At 41.0% G+C, this 25,314-nt stretch overlaps 1 protein-coding gene and 1 long non-coding RNA gene across 2 annotated transcripts in view; one reads left to right on the forward strand and one right to left on the reverse strand.

Annotated features, from left to right (window-relative positions):
• The window catches only part of SH2D1B (SH2 domain containing 1B), an 86,894-nt gene that overhangs the window by 30,912 nt on the left and 30,668 nt on the right, over nucleotides 1-25,314 (forward strand). The window lies entirely within an intron of this gene.
• On the reverse strand, nucleotides 1,560-20,621 carry LOC139042028 (uncharacterized). The gene is made up of 5 exons (XR_011498219.1): nucleotides 20,489-20,621; nucleotides 9,383-9,479; nucleotides 3,119-3,280; nucleotides 2,657-2,702; nucleotides 1,560-1,699 (listed from the first exon to the last, which is right to left on the reverse strand). It is a non-coding gene; the product is annotated as an uncharacterized lncRNA (long non-coding RNA).

A 25,314-nucleotide genomic window follows, 5' to 3' on the forward strand; every position in this document is an offset into this window, starting at 1 on the left:
GTGTTATAATCATATGTGTATATGTTTTCTTTTTTTAACTGGGCAGTGGATTCCTGGAGAGCAGAGATTGTTTCTTACTTACCTAAATTCTCAAAACTAGCAAGATCGCTGAATCAATGAATATTTGCTGTGTGAATGACTCACTTTACAAACGGATGGATGAATGAATGAATGAATACCATAATATAGACCTGTTCAAGTATTATAGAAGCATAGAGGAGGTAGTACAAGCTGCCTAAGAGCAGGAAAACAAAGGACTCAGGGAGGAGGTGACCTCTTGAATATTCCTGAATGAAGAGTAGGAGGTATCAGACAGACAAAGAAGGGAGGGCACAGCAGCAGCTTTGGGGCATGGCATGCACAAAGATCCCAGATTTAGGGTGTCCCAATGTGTCTGGGCAAGCCTGGGAAATAGAGTATGCGTATTTAGAAGCAGCAGGAGATAGCAATCTAAAGGGAGAGAAAAGGCCATATCATAAAGGACTTTGCATAAGGCATCCTGAATGACTGTAAACTGGAAAGAACCTGATTAAACTGTTTAAATCATCTATTTAGACAGTGGGTGGAGAATGGCTTGAGAGGAACATGGAGAGACCTCTGAGGAGTTAATCCGAACCACGTAGGAAAGAGGCAAGGACGTGAGTGAAGGTGATGGCAGTGAAGAAGATGAAGATGGATTAAATGATCGGCTGTAGACGTGACTGAACTTAGTTGAAGGTTAATTGTGGGAGGTGAGGGAGAGGAAGAAGTTTCAAATGACTCCAAAGTTTTTGACTTGGGAAATCAGATGATAGTGGTGCTATAAACCAGTAGTGAGAACCAAAAAAAAAGAACAGCAGGTTTTGGTGAGAGAAGGAACAGACAGACAGAGAGAAGAGATAATGAATTCTGTTTGGAGTACATTGATTCTATAGTACCTATGTGACATCCAGGCCAATTACACGCATCATCTCATTTACCCTTTGCAAAGCCATTTGCAGTAGATGACATATCCCTATTTTGTGGGGAAAGAAACTACAGCTTCTTACTAAATAACTTGTCCAAGATCAAACTGTTAACATGCTGTTACACTCCTTATCTTACCAATGTTCCCTGTTCCACTTAAATATGTTCAGTGTGGTCACCTTGGAACTGTGTGATAAAGTGCCCAAGCAGGAGACTTGAGGGCTTGGCAGTGGATCCTGATATGTGGAATCTTGTCATTTTTCCTAGAGAAGAGCCACCCCTTGTTCTTTGCTGAATGGCAGTATGCCATCTTCCGTGCTTTCACAGACAAGGGCATAGGGCAATGTTAGAAATAAAAGAAGGAAGTCACAAAGAGACTTTCCTAACAGTATACAGAACTGACCATAAATAGATGTGGTAACCATGGACAGGAAATGTTTTCTGATTTTACAGCATGATAGAGCTTCCAAAAAACACCAATGTGCAAAATGCTGTGTAGTGTGACTTTTTAGTGTCAGAATTTGGAGCTGGGTCTGCCTTTATAATCAGTACAGTCAAAATCAAGCAGATATTAGGAGATGAACGGATTCCTCTGCGGGCATGAAGGAAAAGGAGAGACTTTCTATAGCCATAGGAAGGCTGCAGGTAAGAACCCGAGCCCTCACTTACTGCATGTCTTCACTGAGGAGGATAATAGCAATTGAAGAAATCGATGAGAAGAGACCTTAAGAGGTCTTTGGAAAGTCTCTGGATTCTAGAAAAAAAGACATATTTTATGCAAGTTCATTGCAGAAAAATCAAACAAAATACAAGGGCATGCAGAAGAAAGCAGAAATCCTCTAAAATCTTACCATTCATAAATGATTCTTGCTAATATTTTGGCAAAATTCTTTCTGGACGTCTCTCTGTGCATATACATATACACGTAAGCATGCATACACACACACACACACACACACACATAACCACACACAACATGTGCATATATGGAATCATCTGACTCGCTGATCTGTAACCTTTTATAACTCAAAAAATATATCATGGGCATCTTTCTACATCCATGAAATCAGATATTCATAATCCTTTTATGATGGCCTAGTGTGCTATTGAGGGTATATATCAATTTACAGAAAACAATACAGTAAGTTTTTCTCAACAACGTGACAGCAAAAGATTTCACACTTACATTTTTGAAAATTTACCCAGCTCTCTCTATAGGTTAAATTCCTAGAAATAGTATTGTTTGGTCAAAGACCTGTACATTTAAATTTTTGATATGCATTTACAAAATTGTCCTGCTCCCCAAATATTGCACCAATTTACCAGATGGAAAATTCTTAAAGTATTCTTGATTCACTTGGATTCCCCTGCTTGTGTCATGTCATGGAAAATGAAGGCCACATAAATAACATCACACATACACATTCAATACTATTTCCTTTGAGTGATCTTTAAAGTTTGTATAAAACAAAAATAAAAACTCAAGCGTGAACATCAGAACAGAATGTGAGCGAAATTCCCCTGACATGCTGGTCATCTGTGGCTGTTGAGGGGTGGAGCGTAGGCTCAGAGACACCTGCATAGGCGTAGGCACAGCATCTACGCTCACTTTATAGAAGCAGAAAGTCCCTCCATCTCAAATTTGGTTCGAATGTCAGACCAATGATGCCACACGCACATACAAAGAGGATCTGAAAGGTTTGTTACTTACGTAATGAGACTTTCTGGGTAGAGCAAGACAGTCTTCTCAAGTTGATCTGAAAACGAGCAGAGGGAGCCGTGAAAGGACACTGGCGTGGGGTTTTTGTGGTGCTAGGAGGGAGGCTGCCGTGAGTCTTCCCGAGCTCGGCTAGGGCCTTCTGTGTTTTGAACTTCTTGCTGGTACAAAAGAGGGATTACCTGGGCTTTCTTATTAGCATACTCAGCTCGCCCAGATGTGGGGTAGAAGGGAAAGTGGTGGAGTGAGGTTTAAAAGCTGTCAGCAGTCAACCATCAAAAATCTCAGGTCAGATTCTTATTGCACACTTCCAAGACCAAAACTTTGTCAGAAAGAGTTTAGCAGTTTAGTGATGAGTGGAGATGCAGAGGGCCTACAGTCTACCTTTAAACCTCAACGGAAAACCTCAAACCAAAGATTGACAGATGGACTGTGTAAGATCTATGGAGTTCTCACCTGTTCAAGGAGGATACAGATTCCCACTGGAGAACTGATAATGCAGGCGCTGCAATAGCCGAAGGCTCGCAAATCTTAGAGAGGATGGAGGAGTTTCATCCTTGTTGTCACATCCAGAGCTGTCATCCCCTGAGGTCCAGCCAACCTCTATTTACTGAAGACCTATAGCAAATATAGGGAATCTTTTTTCTACATGGGGTCAAATACCCACCAAGAAAACATCAAGATCTACATATGTAAAATCAGCCTAACTTGGTTTATAGTATAATAAAATATTTTAAATGCTTCATTCATAGTTTTAATATTAAGCACAAGATGTATAAATTTATAACTAATTTTTTTTTCCTGAAGAAGATTTGCCCTGAGCTAATATCTGCTGTCAGTCTTCCTCCATTTTTCTGTATGTATGTCGCCGCCATAGCACGGCCACTGTGGTATAGGTCCATACCTGAGAACTGAACCCAGGCCACTGAAGATAACCACAAGGCCTGCCTCATTGATTTTAAAAATAACAATATTAAACAATAATATGTAATATTTACTGAACACTTACTTTGTGCCAGGCATCCCATGCTCATTGCAGCATTATTCACAATAGCCAAGATATGGAAACAATCTAAGTGTCCATCAATGGATAGATAGATAAAGAAAATGTGGTATGTATATATAATGGAATATTATTCAGCCATAAAAAAGAATGAAATCTTGCCTTTTGCAACAACATGGATGGACCTTGAGGGCATTATGCTAAGTGAAATAAGTCAGAGAGAGAAAGACAAATATCATGTGATCTCATTTACATGCGAAATCTAAAAAAAAAAAAATCAAGCTCATAAATAGAGAACAGATTGGTGATTGCCAAAGGCAGGGAGTTGGGGGCTGGGTGAAATGGGTGAAGGTGGTCAAAAGTACAAACTTCCAGTTATAAAATAAATAAGTCCTGAGGATGTTATGTACAGCTTGGCATCTACAGTTAATAGTACTGTATTGCATATTTGAAAATTGCTGAAAGTAAATCTTAAAACTTCTCATCATAAGAAAAGAAATCTGTAACTATGTATGGTGATAGGTGTTAACTAGACTTATTGTAGTGATCATTTTGCAATATACACAAATATCAAATCATTATGTGGTACACCTGAAACTAATATAATGTTACATGACAACGATATCTCAATAAAAAAATTTTTTTCATTTTAACAAAAGTAGAACTCTCCAAGGAAGCCATTTGGGTTTGAAGTTTTCTTAGTGGGAATTATTTTTCTAATTAATGTTCATTTCTGTAACATACGGAAAAGTATGCATATGACAAATAAAGATATCAATAAACTACCAGAAAGTGAATCCATGAGTATTACCACCACTCAAGCCAAGAAACTAAAGATTCCCATCAGTCCTGAAGCGCCATCTCTTGCCCTCTCCCAATATCAACACGCATTCTCTCCCCAAAAGTAACCAGATATCCTGACCTCTAACACCATAAGTTAGTTTTGGCTGTATCTGAGCTTGATATAAATGGGATCCCATAGCATATGTCTTTTTCCATCTGGCTTCTTTTAGTTAACATTAAATTTGTAACAGTCATCCACGTTGTGGAGGCTAGCTGTATTTCCTTCATCTTCATTGCTATGTAGTAGCCTAGTGTATGCGTAAACCACAGTTTATTAACACATTCTTTTATCGATGAGCATTTGTTTCTCAGCCTGAGTCTATCGTAAATAATACTTCTGTAAGTAGATCATTTGTTTGTTCATTTGCACTCACATGCTCCCATTTCTTTAAGGTATATACCTAGGAGTAGAATATTACTGGTTCATAGAGTTTGTCTATATTTAAACTTTGATAATGAAAAACCATGTTTCAAAGAGGCTGCACCTATCGACCATTCCATCTGCGGTATGTGTGGGTTCCCAACGCTCCACACATCACTGCTCATCTGATAACACACAGTGTTATTCGTCTTTTTATTTTAATTATGCCTTGTGGGTGTATATTGGTATCTTATTTTAGTTTTTATTTCCCTGATTACCAATAAAATCAGACGCTTTCACAAATGTTTATTATTTTGTTAGATATTTTTCGGGTCTTTTGCTCATTCCTCTCTTGAATTGTCTGTCATTTCCTTTTGATTTGTATGAATTCTTTGTTCTGGATAAGAGCTTTTTGTTATGTGTTTTGCAAATACTCTCTTCTGTTCTGTGCTTTGTCTTTCTACTCTGTTAGTGGTGTTTTTGTGAGTGGAATTTCTAAATTTTAATTTAGTACGATTTATCACCATTTCTTTTAGCTTCTGTTTAAAAATGTTTTCCCTACCACAAAGTCCGACAGAATACAGATCTTCATCTGTAAATACAATATCTTTTAGATTTTTCTTTTACGTTTCACAGAGAGTCTCCAGTACACTTGGAATTTTTTGTGTGTGGTGTGAGGTAGGGTGCAAGTTTCGTTTTTTCCCCATATGGACAGCCAATTGATCCAGCACCATTTGTTGAAAAATTGCCATTTCTCCATACCTCTGCAATTCCTTCTTTGTCATATATAAGTGTCTATATACAACTAGGTGTCTCTCTGGAACTTTTATTCTGTTCCATTGGTCTATCTGACCTTTCTTTTGCTTCTGTCACACTGTCTTAATTGGAGTAGCTTTACAATAGTTTTTGATATCTGGTAGAATTTTTTCTGCCCCTTGTCCTCTTCTTCAAGAGTGTCTTGGCTAATAGTGATTCTTTTCATTTTTGTATAAATTTTAGAATCAGTTTGTCACTTTTTACACTAAAAAAAAAAAGCTGTGGGGGCTGGCCCTATGGTTGAGTGGTTAAAGTTCTGCATGCTCCTCTTCCGTGGCCCACGTTTGTGGGTTTGGATCCTGGGTGTGGACCTATTCCATTTACCAGCCATGCTGTGGAGGCATCCCACATGCAAAGTAGAGGAAGATTGGCGCCGATGTTAGCTCAGGGTTAATCTTCCTCACAAAAAAAAAAAAGGTGATTTTGTTTGGGATTGTCTTTATATATCAATCTGGAACAATTTACATCTTTACAATATTGATTTTTCCAAATTGTGTACATATCCACTCATTCTTCCTTCATTTCTCCAAATAATGCTCCATAGTTTGATTCTAGAGATCTTGCACATCTTTTCCTAGATTTATTCCTAGGTGCTTGCAATGCTCTCATATCGTAAATGGCGCAATAAATTTTTTCAAGTTTTATTTTCTGTTATTGTTATATGCAAATACGATTGATTTTTACATCGACTTTGTATCCTATGCCTTTCCAAACTCACTTACTGATTTTAATAAGTTATTAGTAGATTCTTTGGACTCGATTGTCCAATTATATTGTTTGTGAATAGTGACAGTGTTATTTCTACCTTTGCAATATTTTTTCTGTCTTGTTATTCTGACCAGGACCTCTAGCAGAGTGTTGAATATTTTCCTTTTTCCGGTATTTCTTCTTTAATACATAGATTATTTAAAAGTGGGTTTTTTTGTTTCAAAACATTATAAGATCTTTAAAAAGCTTCTGATAATTATTCATAGCTTAATTTCATTATCATAAGAGAACATTATGGAGAGAGGTATATCAAAATATCTCACTTTGATTGTAGATTTGTCTATTTCTCCTTGTGGATCTATCAATTTTATATTATATATTTTAAGATAATCTTTCTAGGTGCATGCAAATTTAAACTGTATATATTACTCAGATATTAAACCTGTTATCATTACACGATAACCCTCTTCATTAAGGCTTTTGTCATAAACTCTATTTTGTCTGATATTAATATACCTACTCCAATTTTCTTTTGGTTCATATTTACATACTAGCTTCTTTTTCTATGCTTTTACATTCAAACTTTCTGTGTTCATATGTCTTATGTTTCTTTAGTAAACATTGCAAAGTTAGATTTTATTTTAATCCTATCCATCAATTTTTATGTTTTAACTGGAGCTATTAGCCCATTTACACTTAACATAATTACTAATATATTTGAGCTTATGATTTATATCATTCACCAGCTTTGTAGCTGTTTGACTCTTGATGAATCTTTCCAATTTAGGGGAATTTGCACTGATAAAAGTTTTAGAGAATATTTAGTCATTCATGTCACACTCGTTTTAATTTGCACTATTCAAAATCTTTTTAAAATTTTTTTTAAGATTGGCATCTGAGCTAACAACTGTTGCCAATCTTTTTTTTCCCCTGCCTTTTTCTCCCCAAATCCCCCCAGTATATAGCTGTATATTTTTTTAGTTGTGGGTCCTTCTAGTTGTGGCATGTGGGACGCCACCTCAACGTGGCCTGACGAGTGGTGCCATGTCTGTGCCCAGGATCCGAACCGGTGAAACCCTGGGCTGCCAAAGTGCAGTGCGCAAACCCAACCACTGGACCATGGGGGTGGCCCCCAAAATCTTATTAAAAGTAACCTCAGTACATTTGATATACAATTCAACAATGTAGTCTTTTTTGCGTTTTCTTGCTCATTTCATCTTGTGCTTCTGTTTGCTTGATTAATTTGCATATTACTGTGTATAGAAAAAGGGGCTATGACAAGACTCTGCTTGTGGGGAAGGGGAGTTGGTCAAAGAGAATTCCTGGGAGATTGGTTGGCTGAAAAGGCACTCTGGGGAATTGGAAGGCCTAAATATATTTCTAAGTTATTTGTTGTGGAGCATGCAATGCAAACCTCTCCTCCACCTCCTCTGCAAAATCTTCAGTAAATTCTATTTTGCTCCCCAATCTTTTCTTTTTTTTTTTTAAAGATTGGCACCTGAGCTAACAACTGTTGCCAATCTTCCTTTTTTTTCTACTTTTTCTCCCCAAATCCCCCCAATACATAGTTGTATATTTTAGTTGTAAGTCCTTCTAGTTGTGGCATGTGGGACGCTGCCTCAGTGTGGCCTGACAGGTGGTGCCATGTCCATGCCCAGGGAAACCCTGGGCCGCCGATGCGGAGCAGGCAAACTTAACCACTCAGCCACAGCACGGGCCTCCCCCCCCCACCAGTCTTTTCTTATAGGTGAATTTTGATTTGGGTAGCGAAGGGCCTTAGAAAACGTGTTGCAGTATTGCTTTCTGGGTTCACATGGGGCAGGGCTGGAGAGCACATGGTGCACAGGAACTTGGAGGCAGAGGAGATCACAAAAAAGTAAGTCCCTAAGAATTTACAGAAACGTTGCAGAAGTTTCCCCAGTTCATGGACTTGGGGCATTGAGGGAATTCTACCTAAATTTCAAGTGCTGGGGAGGAGTCCTCTGCAAGCTGTGTTATATGCCACTGGATTTACTCCTATGTTGACCAATCAGCTGCTTTGTCCCTGAAGTCCCCAAGTAAAACAACATTCTATACTAGGGAGAAACTCCTGAGATCTCTGCCATTAGGACAGTTGGGTGGATATTAATTAATTAAATTAATTAATTAAAGCAGCAGCCTCATGTCCAGAAAACCTCTTAAGACTAACCATGCTGACCACTCACTGCCCCAGGTTAGTCAAATGGGTTTGCTGAGCACCTGTATTAACCATATATTTTTATTTTTTTAATTATTTTTTTGTGTGAGGAAGATTGGCCCTGAGCTAACATCTGTTGCCAACCTTCCTCTATTTCAAGTGGGATGTGCCACAGCGTGGCTTGATGGAGCAGTGCTAGGTCCATGCCCGAGATCTGAACCTGCAACCCCCGGGCCGCCAAAGTGGAGTGCCCGAACTTAACCACTAGGGCACGGGATCAGCCCCCATATCTTTTTATTTTCTGCACACTGATGCTTTGACATCTGGGACCTTGCTGACCCTGGAGGGACTGCCCCTGCCAGGGCTAGACAATAAGAGAGACTAAACCTTCGCCCTACTTTTCAAATGCAAACTAATCAATCCAGAGCCCATACTCCTAACACCTGTGTTGTCTCACACCCTCTGGGCCACTATCCACCAGCCCTAATCATCCAGGGCCAGGTACCAGAAAACTAGGGACTGCCCCACGCCCCAGAGCCCACTGAAACTATTCAGACCAGCTAGTTCTAAGCTGCTTACCCTGCCTCACCTCTTCCTTTCTGGAGGAACCACAATTGAAGCTCCCACCTGCAGTTGTCTGCTCTCTCTGCTCTTGTGCCTGCAACCCGCTACCTCAGTGCCTCCCCCTCTTGGGAACTGTGAGTAATAAACTGTTATTTCAATGGCAATCGTCTCCTGACCTGTGGGCCTTACTGATTCTCAAATTTTCAATTAATACACTGTATTTTCAAACAACACCATGCCTGGATGTACCAAATTCCTAAGATGTCCAGGATCACAAGGAGTAGAAGCACTTTTCCCAGAAGAATCCACATCACTGGGCAGTAGGTACCCTCAACTGCCTTGGAACCTGAAAAAAAACAGAAAGGAAAGTGACCCTATGTGGAAGAGCACCTATGAGGAAGGTGGGGCGTGTGTGCTTGTGTCTGTGTGTGTGCATGCACGCACTTGCACACGTGCTGGAAGTGCATGTGTCCTTTTCTCAGCACTCCCCAGACCTTCTCAGAGCATTTCCCAGGGGCCCTGGAGATGCCAAAAGGGTGAGTTACCTGCACAAGGTTGCCAGGCAGGGATGGCAGGAGATGCTATTAGTCACAGGGTTTAAGTCTGTGCAGGCGTTGGACTGGGCCTGGTGGCAGAGCCTGAGGAGTCACTGAGGACAGACCCTTCCTGAGACGCAGCATCCTCTGGTCCCACTAGTGTCCACCTGTACATATGATCTCTCTTCTGCCCTTCAAGGAACACTTTAGGATAGCATCACAGGCCTTGTTCTCAAAGACAGTGGACTCCAATGTAACTTGAGGCCTCCTTAGCCACCGTGTTGGAAGCAATAGTTTTTTAAAAATAAAAAGAGAAGAGGTTCTCGTCAAGATGGCGCTGTGAGCAGACGTTGAACTCGCCTCCTCCCACAAACACAACCAGGTTACAACAATTTTAGGAAGAATCACCCTGGATTGAAAACTGAAAACTGGATAAAAAGAACCCCCACAACAAGGGACAGTCCTGACGAAAGCAGAAGAGGCAGTAACTCCGGCCGGAGAGGAAAAAAGCCACCTTTGGGAGCAGCGCAGCTTCTCAGCTGGCCAGGTGGGAGCCAACCTAAGGATATCCAGATAGCATCTCAAGACGCCTAAGAGTTTCGTACTACTATACACCGGAAGGTGGACGGACTTCCCCCCGGGAGGAGGTGGAAATAGGTGAAAACTCTCCGACCCCTGACCCCCGACCCCTGGACAGCCTAGTTCCTGCAGGAGGCTCTCTTCCAACGGACTCCCCCATAGCATCGCCACACACCGAGGGCAGGAGTGTGCACTTACCAGTGGAGCGACGGTGGAAACAGGTGACAACAGCCCTACTCAAGCCCCCCACGATTACACCTAAGCCCAGGGGGAATCCCCAGTGTCCCGCACCCCCCCGGCAGGGAAGGCCTCCACTCGCCATTAGAAGGGAGGCCTCGCCCAGAATCCAGAACAAAGGGAAGCTCCTGGCGGGCGGATTCCCCAGCATGGTGCCAGACGCAAGCTGCTGCTGGGCCCACGGTCTCCAGTGCACAGGTCGGTGCAGGGGGCTCCTGGACTTTCCATGGACATGCTTAGGGACAGGGTTGGAGCTCCAGCGCCCAGCTCTGCGGCTTGGGGGGAGGCTCTGGGGTCCCGCACCCCCGGCAGGGAAAGCCTCTTCTTGCTGTTAGCTGGGAAGCTCCGCCCAGAATCCAGAACAAAGGGAAGCTGCCGGTGGGTGGATTCCCTGGCACTGCACCAGACCACCAGCTGCTGCTGGGCCCACAGTCTCCGGCACACAGGTCGGTGCAGGGGGTGCCCGGACTTCCCATGGACTTGCTTGGGGACTGGGTGGAGCTCCAACACCCAGCTCTGCAGCCCAGGAGGACGCTCCAGGGTCCCGCACTCCCCCAGCAGGGAGGGCCTCTGCTCGCCATTAGTAGGGAAGCCCCGCCCAGCATTCGGAACACCAGGAAGCTCCCTAGAGCAGAATTCCCCACAAGGCAGCAGCTTACAAGCCACCGCCAGGCCCACGGACTCTGGCCGTGTCCCAGACGAGGCAAGGGGCTCCCAGAAATCCCGTGAGAGTGGAGTGGGGCAGAGTGGAGCTCCGGTGAAACAGCTACATAGCCCAGGGGGGATCTCCAAGTTCCTACAGCAGCCTCAGCAAAAGCCTCTGCACAGCACTAGTGGAGAGGTCCCAATGGGCAATCGCAAGGCGGGAAGGCCCTGGAGCAAAAGTAGCACAGCTAGGTGAGCTAACAACAGACTGCAGAAGATACCCATAGCTCTGCTGGGACCTATAGTGGACAAGTGTGATCTTGTGGGCTCTGTTAGGGACAAAGTGGTGATTATAGGTGATCCTGCTCCTGGCTGCTGGAAAAGTGCACAACACCACTGCAGACCACAAGGAGGGAGCGCGTCTAAGTGGGCTGCAACAGTAGGCATCAGCAGCCTGAGGCCCCCTTGCTATTGCCCCCACAACTGACAAGGGACCCCACAGGACCACTGTGACTACGAGGAGGGGTCCAGGTCCCGTCAGTAACAGCTGACAGGGTTCCTGGTTGGTGCAGTCTAAACAGCTGCCCCCCCACACACACACCAGTCGCAACAAGTGGAAGCAGTGACTAAACTCTATCTCTATGCAGAGGCACAAATCCATGCCATCAAGCAGTATGAAAAAATATATTAAATCTCCAGAACAGAAGGAAAATGATAAGCACCCAGAAAACAACCCCAAAGACAATGAAATCTATAACCTAAATGATGATGATTTCAAAACTGCCGTTATTAAAAATCTCAATGAGTTAAAAGAGAATTCAGATAGACAACTCAATGAGTTCAGGAGCTATGTCACAAAAGAGCTTGACACAATAAAGAAGAACTAATTAGAAATACTGGAGATGAAGAACACAATGGAGGAGATTCAGAAAAATCTGGACTCTCTGAACAGTAGGGTTGATAATATGGAGGACAGAATTAGCAATTTGGAGGATAGGAATATAGAAATGCTGCAGACAGAGGAGGAGAGGGAACTAAGACTAAAAAGAAATGAAGAAACTCTCCGAGAATTATCCGACTCAATTAGGAGATGCAACATAAGGATTATAGGTATACCAGAGGGAGAAGAGAAGGAGAAGGGGGCAGAAGGCCTGTTCAAAGAAATGATAGCTGAGAACTTTCCAAACTTGGGAAGAGAGATGGAACTTCATGTGACAGAAGCCAATAGATCTCCAAACTTTATTAACGCAAGAAGACCAACCCCAAGGCATATAGTAGTGAAACTAGCAAAAGTCAACAACAAAGAGAAAATACTAAGGGCAGCCAGGCAGAAGAAAATAACTTACAAAGGAAACCCCATAAGGCTATCAGCAGATTTCTCAGGAGAGACCTTACAGGCTAGAAGAGATTGGAATGAAATATTCAAAACTCTGAAGGACAAAAACCTACAGCCAAGAATACTCTACCCAGCGAAAATATCCTTCAAATACGATGGAGAAATAAAACTTTCCCAGATAAAAGTTAAGAGAGTTCATCACCACAAAACCTCCTCTTCAAGAAATGCTCAGGAAGAACCTCATTCCTGAAAAATCAAAAAAAGGAAATGGGTTACAAAATCCAGAACAAAGAAGATAAGCAGAAGGACAATAACACAAAGTAACAGCTTTCCATCAGGACAAAATGCAAAACAACTGGAAAACAAGTGATAAAATGGCAACAGTGGGCCCCCACATTTCAATAATCACTCTAAACGTGAATGGATTGAACTCTCCAATCAAAAGGCACAGAGTGGCAGGATGGATCAAAGAACAAGATCCAACAATATGCTGCCTCCAGGAAACACACCTCAGCCCAAAGACAAACATAGACTCAAAGTGAAGGGATGGAAGACAATACTCCAAGCTAATAATGAACAAAAGAAAGCAGGTGTTGCCATACTTATATCAGACAAAGTAGACTTCAAAGCAAAACAGATAAAGAAAGACAAAGGGGGCAGTATATAATGATAAAAGAGACGCTCCACCAAGATGACATAACACTTATAAATATATATGCACCTAACACAGGAGCACCAAAATTCGTAAAGAAACTATTAACAAAACTAAAAGGAGACATCAACAGCAATACAATAATAGTGGGGGACCTCAACACCCCATTAACACCAATGGACAGATCATCCAGACAGAAAATCAACAAGGAAATGATAGAATTAAATGAAAAATTAGATCAGATGGACCTAATAGATATGTAGAGGACACTTCATCCAAAAACAGCAGGTTACACATGCTTCTCAAGCGCGCATGGAACATTCTCAAGGATAGACCATATCTTGGGAAACAAAGCAAGCATCAATAAGTTCAAGAGGGTTGAAATAATATCAAGCATCTTTTCTGATCATAATGCTATGAAACTAGAAATCAACTACAAGAATAAAGCTGGGAAAGGTCCAAAAATGTGGAGACTAAACAACATGCTACTGAACAAACAATGGATTATTGAAGAAATTAAGGAAGAAATCAAACATTATCTGGAGACAAGTGAAAATGAAAACACACCGTACCAAATGATTTGGGACACAGCAAAGGCAGTCCTAAGAGGGAAATTCATTGCAATACAGGCTCACCTCAATAGGCAAGAAAAATCTTACATAAAAACCTCAAACAACACCTAATGGAATTAGAAAAAGAAGAACAAACAAAGCCCAAAGTCAGTAGAAGGAGGGAAATAATAAAAATTAGAGCAGAAATAAATGATATTGAATCAAAAAAGACAGTAGAAAGGATCAATGAAACAAAGAGTTGGTTCTTCAAAAAAATTAACAAAATCGACAAACCCTTAGCCAGACTCACTAAAAAAATAAAGAGAGAAGTCTCAAATAAATAAAATTAGAAACGAGAGAGGAGAAATCACAACAGATACCGAAGAAATACAAAGGATCATAAGAGAATACTATGAAAAGCTATATGCCAACAAATTGAACAACCTAGAAGAAATGGATAAATTCCTAGACTCATACAACCTACCCAAACTGAATCAGGAAGAAATAGAGAATCTTAATAGACCAATCACAAGTAAAGAAATAGAAACAGTAATCAAAAACCTCCCCAAAAATAAGAGTCCAGGACCAGACGGCTTCTCTGGAGAATTCTACCAAACATTCAAAGAAGATTTAATACCTATCCTTCTCAAACTATTCCAGAAAATAGAGGAAGATGGAACACTCCCTAATACATTCTATGAAACCAACATCACCCTGATCCCCAAACCTGACAAGGACAACACAAAGAAGGAAAACTACAGGCCAATATCACTGATGAACATAGATGCAAAAATCCTCAACAAAATTTTGGCAAACCAAATACAGCAATATATCAAAAAGATTATACACCATGATCAAGTGGGATTTATACCAGGGACGCAGGGATGGTTCAACATCCGTGAGTCAATCAACATGATTCACTACATTAACAAAATGAGAAACAAAAACCACATGATCATCTCAATAGATGCAGAGAAAGCATTCGACAAGATCCAACATCCATTTATGATAAAAACCCTCAATAAAATAGGTATAGAAGGAAAGTACCTCAACATAATAAAGGCCATATATGACAAACCCACAGCCAACATCATACTCAACGGACAAAAACTGAAACCGATCCCTCTCAGAACAGGAACAAGACAAGGGTGCCCACTTTCACCACTCTTATTCAACATAGTACTGGAGGTTTTGGCCAGAGCAATTTGGCAGGAAAAAGAAATAAAAGGAATCCAAATAGGCAACAAAGAATTGAAACTCTCACTGTTTGCAGACGACATGATCTTATATATAGAAAACCCCAAAGAATCCATAGAAAAACTATTAGAAACAATCAACAACTACAGCAAAGTTTCAGGGTATAAAATCAACATACATAAATCAGTAGCATTTCTATATCCTAACAATGAACTAACAGAAAAAGAGCTCAAGAACTCAATCCCATTCACGATCGCAACAAAAAGAATAAAATACCTTGGGATAAATTTAACCAAGGAAGTGAAAGATCTATACAACGAAAACTACAAGACCTTCTTGAAAGAAATCGACGACGACATAAAGAAATGGAAAGACATTCCATGCACATGGATTGGAAGAATAAACATAGTTAAAATGTCCATACTACCTAAAGCAATCTACAGATTCAACGCTATCCCAATCAGAATCCCAATGTCATTCTTTACAGAAATTGAACAAAGAATCCTAAAATTCATGTGGGGCAACAAAAGACCCCGAATTTCTAAAGCAATCCTGAGAAAGAAGAACAAAGCTGGAGGCATCACAATCCCTGACTTCAAAACATACTACAAAGCTACAGTAATCAAAACAGCATGGTACTGGTACAAAAACAGATGCACAGATCAATGGAACAGAATTGAAAGCCCAGAAATAAAACCACACATCTATGGACAGCTACTCTTTGACAAAGGAGCTGAGAGCCTACAATGGAGGAAAGAAAGTCTCTTCAACAAATGGTGCTGGGAAAACTGGGCAGCCACATGTAAAAGAATGAAAATCAACCATTCTTTTTCACCATTTACTAAAATAAACTCAAAATGGATCAAAGACCTAAAGATTAGGCCTGAAACAATGAGTTTTCTAGAAGAGAATATCGGCAGTACACTCTTTGACATCAGCTTCAAAAGAATCTTTTCGGACACCATAACCCCTCACATGAGGGAAACAATAGAAAGAATAAACAAATGGGACTTCATCAGACTAAAGAGCTTCTTCAAGGCAAAGGAAAACAGGATTGAAACAAAAAAACAGCCCACTAATTGGGAAAAAATATTCACAAGTTATTTATCTGACAAAGGGTTAATCTCCATAATATACAAAGAACTCACACAACTCAACAATAAAAAATCAAACAACCCAATTACAAAATGGGCAGGGGACATGAACAGACATTTCTCCAAAGAAGATATACAGATGGCCAATAGACACATGAAAAGATGCTCATCATCACTAATCCTCAGGGAAGCAAATCAAAACTACACTAAGATATCACCTTACACCTGTTAGAATGGCAAAAATTATCCAAAACCAAGTGTGACAAATGCTGGAGAGGCCGTGGAGAAAAGGGAACCCTCATACACTGTTTGTGGGAGTGCAAACTGGTGCAGCCACTGTGGAAAACAGTATGGAGATTCCTCAAAAAGTTAAGAATAGAAATACCTTATGACCCAGCCATCCCACTACTGGGTATCTATCCTAAGAACCTGAAATCAGCATTTCCAAAAGTTCCATGCACCCCTATGTTCATCGCAGCATTATTCACAATAGCCAAGTCATGGACCCAACCTAAGTGCCCAGCAACTGATGATTGGATAAAGAAGATGTGGTATATATATATATATATATATATATATATATATATATATATACACAATGGAATACTACTCAACCATAAAAAAGGACAAAGTCGTCCCATTCACAACAACATGGATAGACCTTGAGGGTATTATGTTGAGTGAAATAAACCAGACAGAGAAAGACGAACTCTGTATGACTCCACTCATAGGTGGTAGTTAACATATGGACAAAGAGAACTGATTGGTAGTTGCCAGGGGAAAGGGGGGTGGGGGGAGGGCACTAGAGGTGAAGTTGTGTACCTACAACATGACTAATAGTGATGTACAACTGTAATTTCACAAGAATGTTAACTTTCATAACCTTAATAAAAAAATAAATAATAAATAAATAACAAGGGCAAAGAGGGGGCTCTCCAGGCCATCCCAGGAGAAGAGGACTTAGTGATGAAGGACAGAAAACAGCAAAGATTCCACACAGTTCTGGAGACTCCTAATCTCAGCCTCTGAGCGTCTAAATGGAAAAAGCAGCAGATCATCTGAGGCTGCTTAACCATCCGCCAGGATCTGTGGGTGGGTTTTGGTCACTGAGGTGAATCCTTTCTCTGATCTGGAGCTTCCCTGAGGGCCCTGGAGTTCATTTCTGGGGTTCTTATTTAGATGGAGCTCAGCTCATAAAGCAGAGGTTAGAAGAGGAAGAATGAGGTGGAGGAAGAGGGGAGTAGGGGAGTCTGATGGGTTGGAGAGTGTCTCTAAAAATTCATTTCCTTTCTGGGACCTTAGAATGTGACTTTATATAGAAATAAGGTCGTGACAGATGTAATTGATTAACCTGAGGTCACATTGGAGTAGGATGGGTCCTTAATCCAATATGACTGGTGTCCTTAGAAGAAGATGAGAAGAGACACAGAGAGGACACCATGTGAAAACACACAGGGAGAACATCATAGGATGATGGAGGCAGAGATTGGAGTGATGTACCTACAAGCTGGGGGATGACAAGGATTTCTGGCAAATACCAGAAGCTAGATGAAGCATGGAAGGATTCTTCCTACAGGTTTCAGAAGGAGCATGGCCCTGCCAATATCTTGGTTTCAGACCTCTAGCCTCTGTGAGAACATAAACTCCTGTTGTTTTTAGCCACCCAATTTTGGGTACTTTATGATGGCAGCCCTAGGAAACTAATATGGGGGAGAAATTAGATGTCTACACAGGAAGTATTCTTGACCCACTGACAATGTCAGTGAAACTGAGGGAACACCCTTAATAAGAGTCATCCAGTCCCCAAGGCCTTGGGGGGAAATTCCCAAGCTTGCCATCAGTGCTGGTCCCGATGCACTAAAGACCCTTAGAGTGAAATGAGAGAACTTTCTAGAGGCCTTTATAATGATCTGGGCCCTGTGGCAGGATCAGAATGCTGAGGGAGTAGAACTGGGTGAAGGTCAGACACTCGGCATCACTCACTCTGACGTTTTCTGGCCTTCCTCCTTTTGGTATGATGAGGGCAAGAGACGGAAAACCAGGAAACTAGGTAATGGTATTCTCCTGCTCTCCTGCAGGAGCCTTTAGGGGAGAGACACCAACTCCTCCAGACCCCTGATCACCATAAGAGGGGTTCCATTTGTGAAATTCCATTTCCTGTAAGCCCAGAAAAACCCGTCCACAAAACCGTCTGTTGCTTCCACATACCACCGCCACCACAGCCCCTAGCCTACTGCCTGTAGGTCAGAGTGTTCTCACGCTGGAGCCCTCAGAGATGTCGGGCATAAACAGGTATTCACAGTAGTGCTGTGGTTGGACCTGGAAGTAACCAATAATTATGATCTTCTTCCTGCTGAGATCTTGCAGGGGGAGCATCGCTGTTCCCCATCTCAGGGGCTGGGCTTCCATTGAGGGCCATGAAACACAGTTAAAAATGTGCTAGAGAAGACAAGATCCTGTCGCACAGCGGGGGCAGCGAGGCAGACATATGTCATTTCCTCAGGCTGACCGCTTAACCACTTCTGTTTTGTTTTTTCTTCTGATTGCCTCTGACATTTGCAGCAACATTTTCATTTAATTGTATTTCTTTCTTTGATCATGTCCTTAACATGGTAGGCTGAATAATGACCCCCGAAGCCCTGGACCCTATGAATATGTTAGTTGCTTGACAAAAGGGACTTTGCAGGTGGAATGAAGATTGCTAATCAGTTGACCTTAAAATAAGGAGATTATCCTGGATTGTCTGGATGCGTCCAGTGTAATCTCATGGGTTCTTAAGACTGAAAGCAGAAAGCGGAATGGTGGTTAGAAATATGCAGTGAAAGAGGGAGGCAGAGGAGAGAATTGAAGTATTAGAGAGACTCGACTCACCATTGTTCACTCTGAAAAGGGAGGAAAGAGGCCGTAAACCAAGACATGTAGGAAGCCTCTAGAAGCTGGGAAGGTCCCTCAACTGACAGCCAACAAGAAAATGGGTCTTCAGTCCTCCACTGCATGAAACTGAATTCCACCAACAACTTGAATGAGCAAGATTATGGATTCTCCCCTACAGCCTCCAAAGAGGAAGCCAGGCCCACTGACATCTTGATTTTGGCCTTGTAAGATTCTGAGCAGAGACCCAAGCAAGGCTGCCAGACTTCTGACCTAAGGAAACTGAGATAATGAATTTGTGTTGGTTTCAGCGTCTAAGTTTGTGGTAATATGTTACAGCAGCCATAAGAAATTAATGTACCTAATAAACCTGGTTCCTTCAGGAAGTAAATCCAGGTTTTTCCTGTGGAGGATGAGGTATGTCCCCTTGACTTTTCTCTCCCCACTCATCTGTGTCTTTACTCTGGAGAGTATGGTCCTCTCCCCTATGAATTAGCCCAGCGTCCAAGCCTTGCTGCAGAAACAGCATTTTATCCTCGGTTCCTCTCGTTATTTTTCCAAGAAGACTCAAACCCGTCCACCTAAAACAAACTGCATTTAAAAAAAGCTGGCTAATGTTTATTTGTCGAAGGAACAAATTTCCTAATCTCAATTCTCCTAAAATTTGTACTCACCAAGTTTACCTTTCATACTTGGTTGGAGTGCCTCAGCCCCTTTGAACTTTTTGTTTGCACTCTTCAGGGTTTTCGTTTTTATTTTGTTTACTTCTAAGTTTTGCGTTTTAAATAAAGTGATGCATATGAAAACTATTTTCCAATATATAAAATAATTAAGGCAATGAGATGGATACAGTATCTCTATTCACCTCTTAAATAGCTCAGAGCTTTATCTGCATGTCATAGGTATGCTCATATTAATTTAACATCAAGCTATTATTTTCAATAATCAATATAGTAATAACACGGCTTTTAAAAATTTATTTGAGGAATGATGAGAGATAAAATGAGAGATAATCAATCTGTGGTAGAAGGACTTTAGCAAAGCTGATAGTTCAAGTTATGGGGAAAGCAAAAAAGGAGTGGAATTTTGACATGGTTGTGGAAACTTCTACACATTATTAGTAGATAAGTAATTACATTAAAAAATCAATAAAGATGGTATTCAAACTAATTTAAAAAAAAGCAATGCCATAGTCAGCATATCTATTAGGATCTTCTTGCTGCAACAATGAGCTCCAACTCGAATCGCTTAAACAGGGAGGAAATTTATTCTCCCACTCGACAGGAAGTCCACAGGAGGGATGGGATACTAGGTCGGTTGGTAAAGCAGCTCAATGCCATTGTCAAGGGCCCAGATTGTCTCTCTCCGCTTGGCCCTTCTCAGCAGGCAGCCTGGCTCTTGTGGTCCCAGGATGACTGGCAAAGGTCCAGACATCCCATCCAGACACAACATCATCCAGACAAGCAAAGGGACGTTTTCATCTGGGACTTCCTATACACGAACAATAATAGTAAACTAAGCCCTCACTGTGCCAGGCACACTGGGTATATATTCTCATTTAACCCTATCAATGACCTTATATGATAAACATCATGATTATCATCCCCATTTTCTGGAAAATGGAGGCACAGAAAGTTAACCACCGTGCACTACTTACCGAGTGGAGGAAGTAGAATTCAAATCCAGACTGCAGAGCTTGGTGCTGAACCACTACACCACCCTGCCCCTCACACAGCCAGTTCTGCCCTTAAAGTCATGGAGAGTCCAGAAACATTGGGGTTCCACCTTAGAACATGTTCAATGAATGATGCTGGTGTGCTGAGTTAGCTGTTTGAGGACACAGAGTACTATCTTCTAAAGGAAGACAGTCGCGGTAAAGTGGGAGGCCCTCCACTAGACAGTAAGACATCTTTTAAAAAGCATAACACAAGCCCTCACCATGCTGCTGTGGTCAGTGGTGACCCTGCATCTTCCAGCATTGACTTCCGCTCTATCCAGTTTCTTTTCTTCTTTTAAAGATTTTTCTTTTTTTTTCCTTTTTCTCCCCAAAGCCCCCGGGTACATAGTTGTGTGTTTTTAGCTGTGGGTCCTACTAGCTGTGGCATGTGGGGTGCCGCCTTAGCATGGCTTGATGAGCGGTGCCATGTCCGCGCCTAGGATCCGAACCTGTAAAACCCTGAGCCGCCGAAGTGGAGCGCGCGAGCTTAACCACTCGGCCCCGGGGGCCGGCCCCACTCTATCCACTTTCTATATGACTTCTCATTCATGTAACCGTGTAACTCATATTTAGCTTCATGCTCCCTCGGACTTGACAGCAGAATTTTGCCTGTAAGGCTGGATTTATTTGCCATCTTTAATAGAAAATAAAAACAAATGGCAGCTAGCTTATGACAAAAGGGAAATGTATTAAAATGACAAAATAGCAAAGCATAAGAGTGTAGCCAGACCTCAGAAATCACTGGATCCAGGAAATGAAAATCCATGAGGAACCTAAGTAGGATTGTCTCTCTTTTTTCTTTCTTCCTGTTTTAGTGAGATGTAATTGACACATAGCACTATATAACTTTAAGGTGTACAGCATAATGACTTGACTTACATATATTGTAAAATGATTATCACAATAAATTTAGTTAACATCCATCATCTCATACGTAATAAGAAAAAGAAGAAAAAAATGGTTTTTTCCTTGTGATGAGAACTTTTAGGATCTACTCTCTGAGCAACTTTCAAATACAGCACACAGCAGTGTTAACACAGTCATCATGTGCATTTTATCTCCAGTACTTCCTTATCTTATAACTAGCAATTTGCAATTTTTGACCACCTTCATCCAATTCCCCCACTTCCCACCTCTGGTAACCAATCTGATCTCTTTTCATATGAGGTTTTTTTTTTAGATTCCACGTGTAAGTGAGATCATACAGTATTTGTCTTTCTTTGCCTGACTTATTTCACTTAGCAAAATGCCTTCAGGGTCCATCCATGTTGTCACATATGGCAAGATTTCCTTCTTTTTTATGGCTGAATAGGATTCCATTTCTTTATCCATTCATCTGTTGATGGACACTTAGATTGTTTCCATGTCTTGGCTATTGTAAATTATGCTGCAATGAATATGGGGGTGGAAATATCTCTTCAACATAGTGATTTCATTTTCTGCAGATATATACTCAGAAGTGGAATTGCTGGATCATATGGTAGTTCACTTTTTAATTTTCTAAATTACCTCCATATTGTTTTCCATAGTGGCTGCACCAATTTATAATCCCACCAACAGTGCACAAGGATTCCCTTTTCTCCACATCCTTGCCAGCACTTATCTTTTGTCTTTTTGATGATAGCCATTCGAACAGGTGTGAGGTGATATCTCATTGTGGTTTTGATTTGCATTTCCCTAATGATTAGTGATGTTGAGCATCTTTTCATGTACCTGTTGGCCATTTGTATATCTTCTTTGGAAAAATGTCTAGTCAACTCCTTTCCCCATTTTTAAATTGGATTATTTGCTTTTTGGCTATTGAGTTGTGTGAATTCTTTATATATTGGATATTAACTCCTTATCAGAGATATGATTTGCAAATATTTTCTCCCATTCAGTGGGTTGCTTTAGTAGGACTATCTCTTGACTCTGCTTTTCTCTATGAGTCTACTTCATTCTTCATTTTGTGGACCAGTTCTCTCCCTTCTCCTGGTCACTGGGTGGTACATGGCCACCAGTTCACAGTACAACAGTGTACCCATTGTACAGCCATCCCTAGAAAATTCATTTCCATTCTTATTTCCTTCCTCTCCCCAATCCCCTGCACCTCTCTGTTTCTTCCTGTCCTCATTCCCTCCAAATTCCTCCGTGAGGGTCTGTGATTAGCCCATCTTGAGTCAGGGGCCTACCTTTGGTCCAATTAACCATGGCTAGAGGGATAGGGTCATGTTCTACAACAATGGCAGTAGGCTTTGATTTCTATGGATGAGAGAAAGGGGATCCATGTGAGAAATTAAGAATGTTGCTGTGTATTTTGCAGCTATTCTCAGAGGTGACATGGGATCAGAATAACATGACAATGGAAGGATTTTTTATTATGAAAAATGTTCAAGACATACAAAAATAGAGACATTAATATAATGAACCCCTTACACCATCACCCAGCTATGGATATTTACTCACGTAAGCACAATGCCGTGACCACACCTAACAAAATCAACAATAATTCCTTGGTATCATCTAATATCCAGTCAACATTTAAATTTCCCCAGTGGCAGGAAACTTTTGTATTTGATTTTTTTCAAACCAGAATCCACACAAGATCCCCAAGTTGTATTGGTTTTATGCCTCATAAATCTCTCTTAACCTCAAGCAGTCCTCGCCCTACTATCTGACTCAGTTTTTCATGACACTGACGTATGAAGAAACCACATTTGTTGTCCTATTGAATGTTCCACATACTGGATTTGTCTGTCTGCTTTCTCATGAGGGTCCCATATGTGGAAGTTAGTTATAACTTTTTCAAGTTCAACTTTTTTTGAAAGTACATTCCACAGTGGTGCTGTGTGTTTCCTACCCCATCAAATTGGTAGGCATTCGACGTCTGGCTGTCCTACCATTAAACTTGCTAAGATTGATCATTGGGTTTAGGTGGTGACAGCTTGATCTTTCCTTTGTAAAGATCATTATCAAACATTTGCCTAAAGTTTTTACCCATTGACTAGCTTTGCTTGAATTATTTATTACAAAATGGAACTAAGATGATTCTATCAGTGGGTAGATGAATATGTAAATTTGCTAGATATTGCCAAACTCTCCTCCATTGCTGTTGTAACCGTTTTGTATTCCAGCCAACATTGTATAAGATGTCATTCTATTTCACCCCAGCATGACCAACCCAGTGTGTTTTCAAACTTTTGATTTGCACCAACATAATAGATGAGAGATGTTATCTCAGTATGTATTTAATTTGCATTTTTCTTATCTTGAGTAAGGATCAGGGGATTGGGTTTTGACACAGAAAAAAAAGGCATTAAAGCCCCTGTGATAATAAAGCTGTTGAACATGCAATCAATTATTTCCTCCCTTGTGTCAAAAAATATCCTCTCATCAAGCTTGGCACCCATTTTCCTCTTTTGTCAATAAAAATTCTCTCCTGAACTGCCATCATTCCCAGGAAATTAAATAGTGAATTGCCCAATGCCACACAAGAGAAATTGGGATTTGAAAGCACATCTCTCTGATAATAAGTCCCTTGATTAGTGTCACTCCATGACGCTCCATTACACCAACACAAGAGCAATGGGACTTCCAAGGAAGAACAAAAATCTCCTACAAAGAAGTTCAGTGTAAGACAGATCTCCAAGAGTGGGTAGACAGCTGGGAAACCAGCAAGATGCAACAACGATCGGGGTTAAGAAAGCATTAAGAGAAGTAAGGATGATTCACGAGCACACAGTTCCATTTTTATAGATATATATTTGAGATACGTACCAATTCCTGTAAATATTTGCACAAGGCAGTTGAATAGGGAGAGAAATTTACATACAGTTGAAAGGCCTAGGAGGAACTGGGGAGATGTTGGTCAAAGGGCACAAACTTCCACTTTTAGATGAATAAGTTCTGGGAACCTAATGTACAGAATGATGATGATAGTTAACAATACTGTCTTATATACTTGAAAGTTGTTAAGAGAGTAGATCTTAAACGTTCTCATCACAAAAAAGAAATGGTAGTTATGGGACAAGATGGAGATGTCAGCTACTGTTATGGTGGTAATCATTTTATAATGTATAAGTGTATCAAATCAACATATTGTACACCCTAAACTTACATAATGTTATGTGCAATTATATCTCAATAAATCTGGGGGGGATAAAGGCCTTGGAAATTACTCTTAGGGTTAACTCTGACCCTCAGATAACAGAAACTATCTTTCCCAAGAATATCAGTTGATCGAGGTAGAAAAGTCTCAGGAGAAAAAAAAAAAGGAATTTTCTCATAAACATCAGGTTGTCTACAGGGTGCCAAGTGTCTCTGGCTGGATAGACTTTTCTTGGTCTCTCTTCATGGGGAAGATCACTGCTGTCCTCCAGGGTGAGAACTTCAAAGGACCTGAAGGTTTTCAAACCCAAGCCTAATATCCCCTTTTCTTCCACCCAGAGAAGCATCCTTGCACTAACTTTGTATACCCAGATAATCCCTCCCACCTGCACTGGCTCCTTCCCCAAAAGGCACAAATCTAAAGAAGATTAACAGCCTTTGTTTACCTGTGGCTAGAGCTTTAACCAAGAAATGGCCTGTCCTCTCCCATAGTGTCTAATTGCTTTCTATTTCCATTGACATCTGCCATTTTTCATGTCATTTGACCCATGGACATCCTATCTTTCCAACTGTCCCATCGTGTCTGGATATGTCTAGATTCATTCTTCATCTAAATGCTTTTTTTGTTTTTTTTAAAGATTGGCACCTAAGCTAACAACTCTTGCCAATCTTTTTTTATT

Source organism: Equus asinus, chromosome 25 (assembly GCF_041296235.1).
Source record: "Equus asinus isolate D_3611 breed Donkey chromosome 25, EquAss-T2T_v2, whole genome shotgun sequence".
NCBI classification, from domain to species: domain Eukaryota; kingdom Metazoa; phylum Chordata; class Mammalia; order Perissodactyla; family Equidae; genus Equus; species Equus asinus.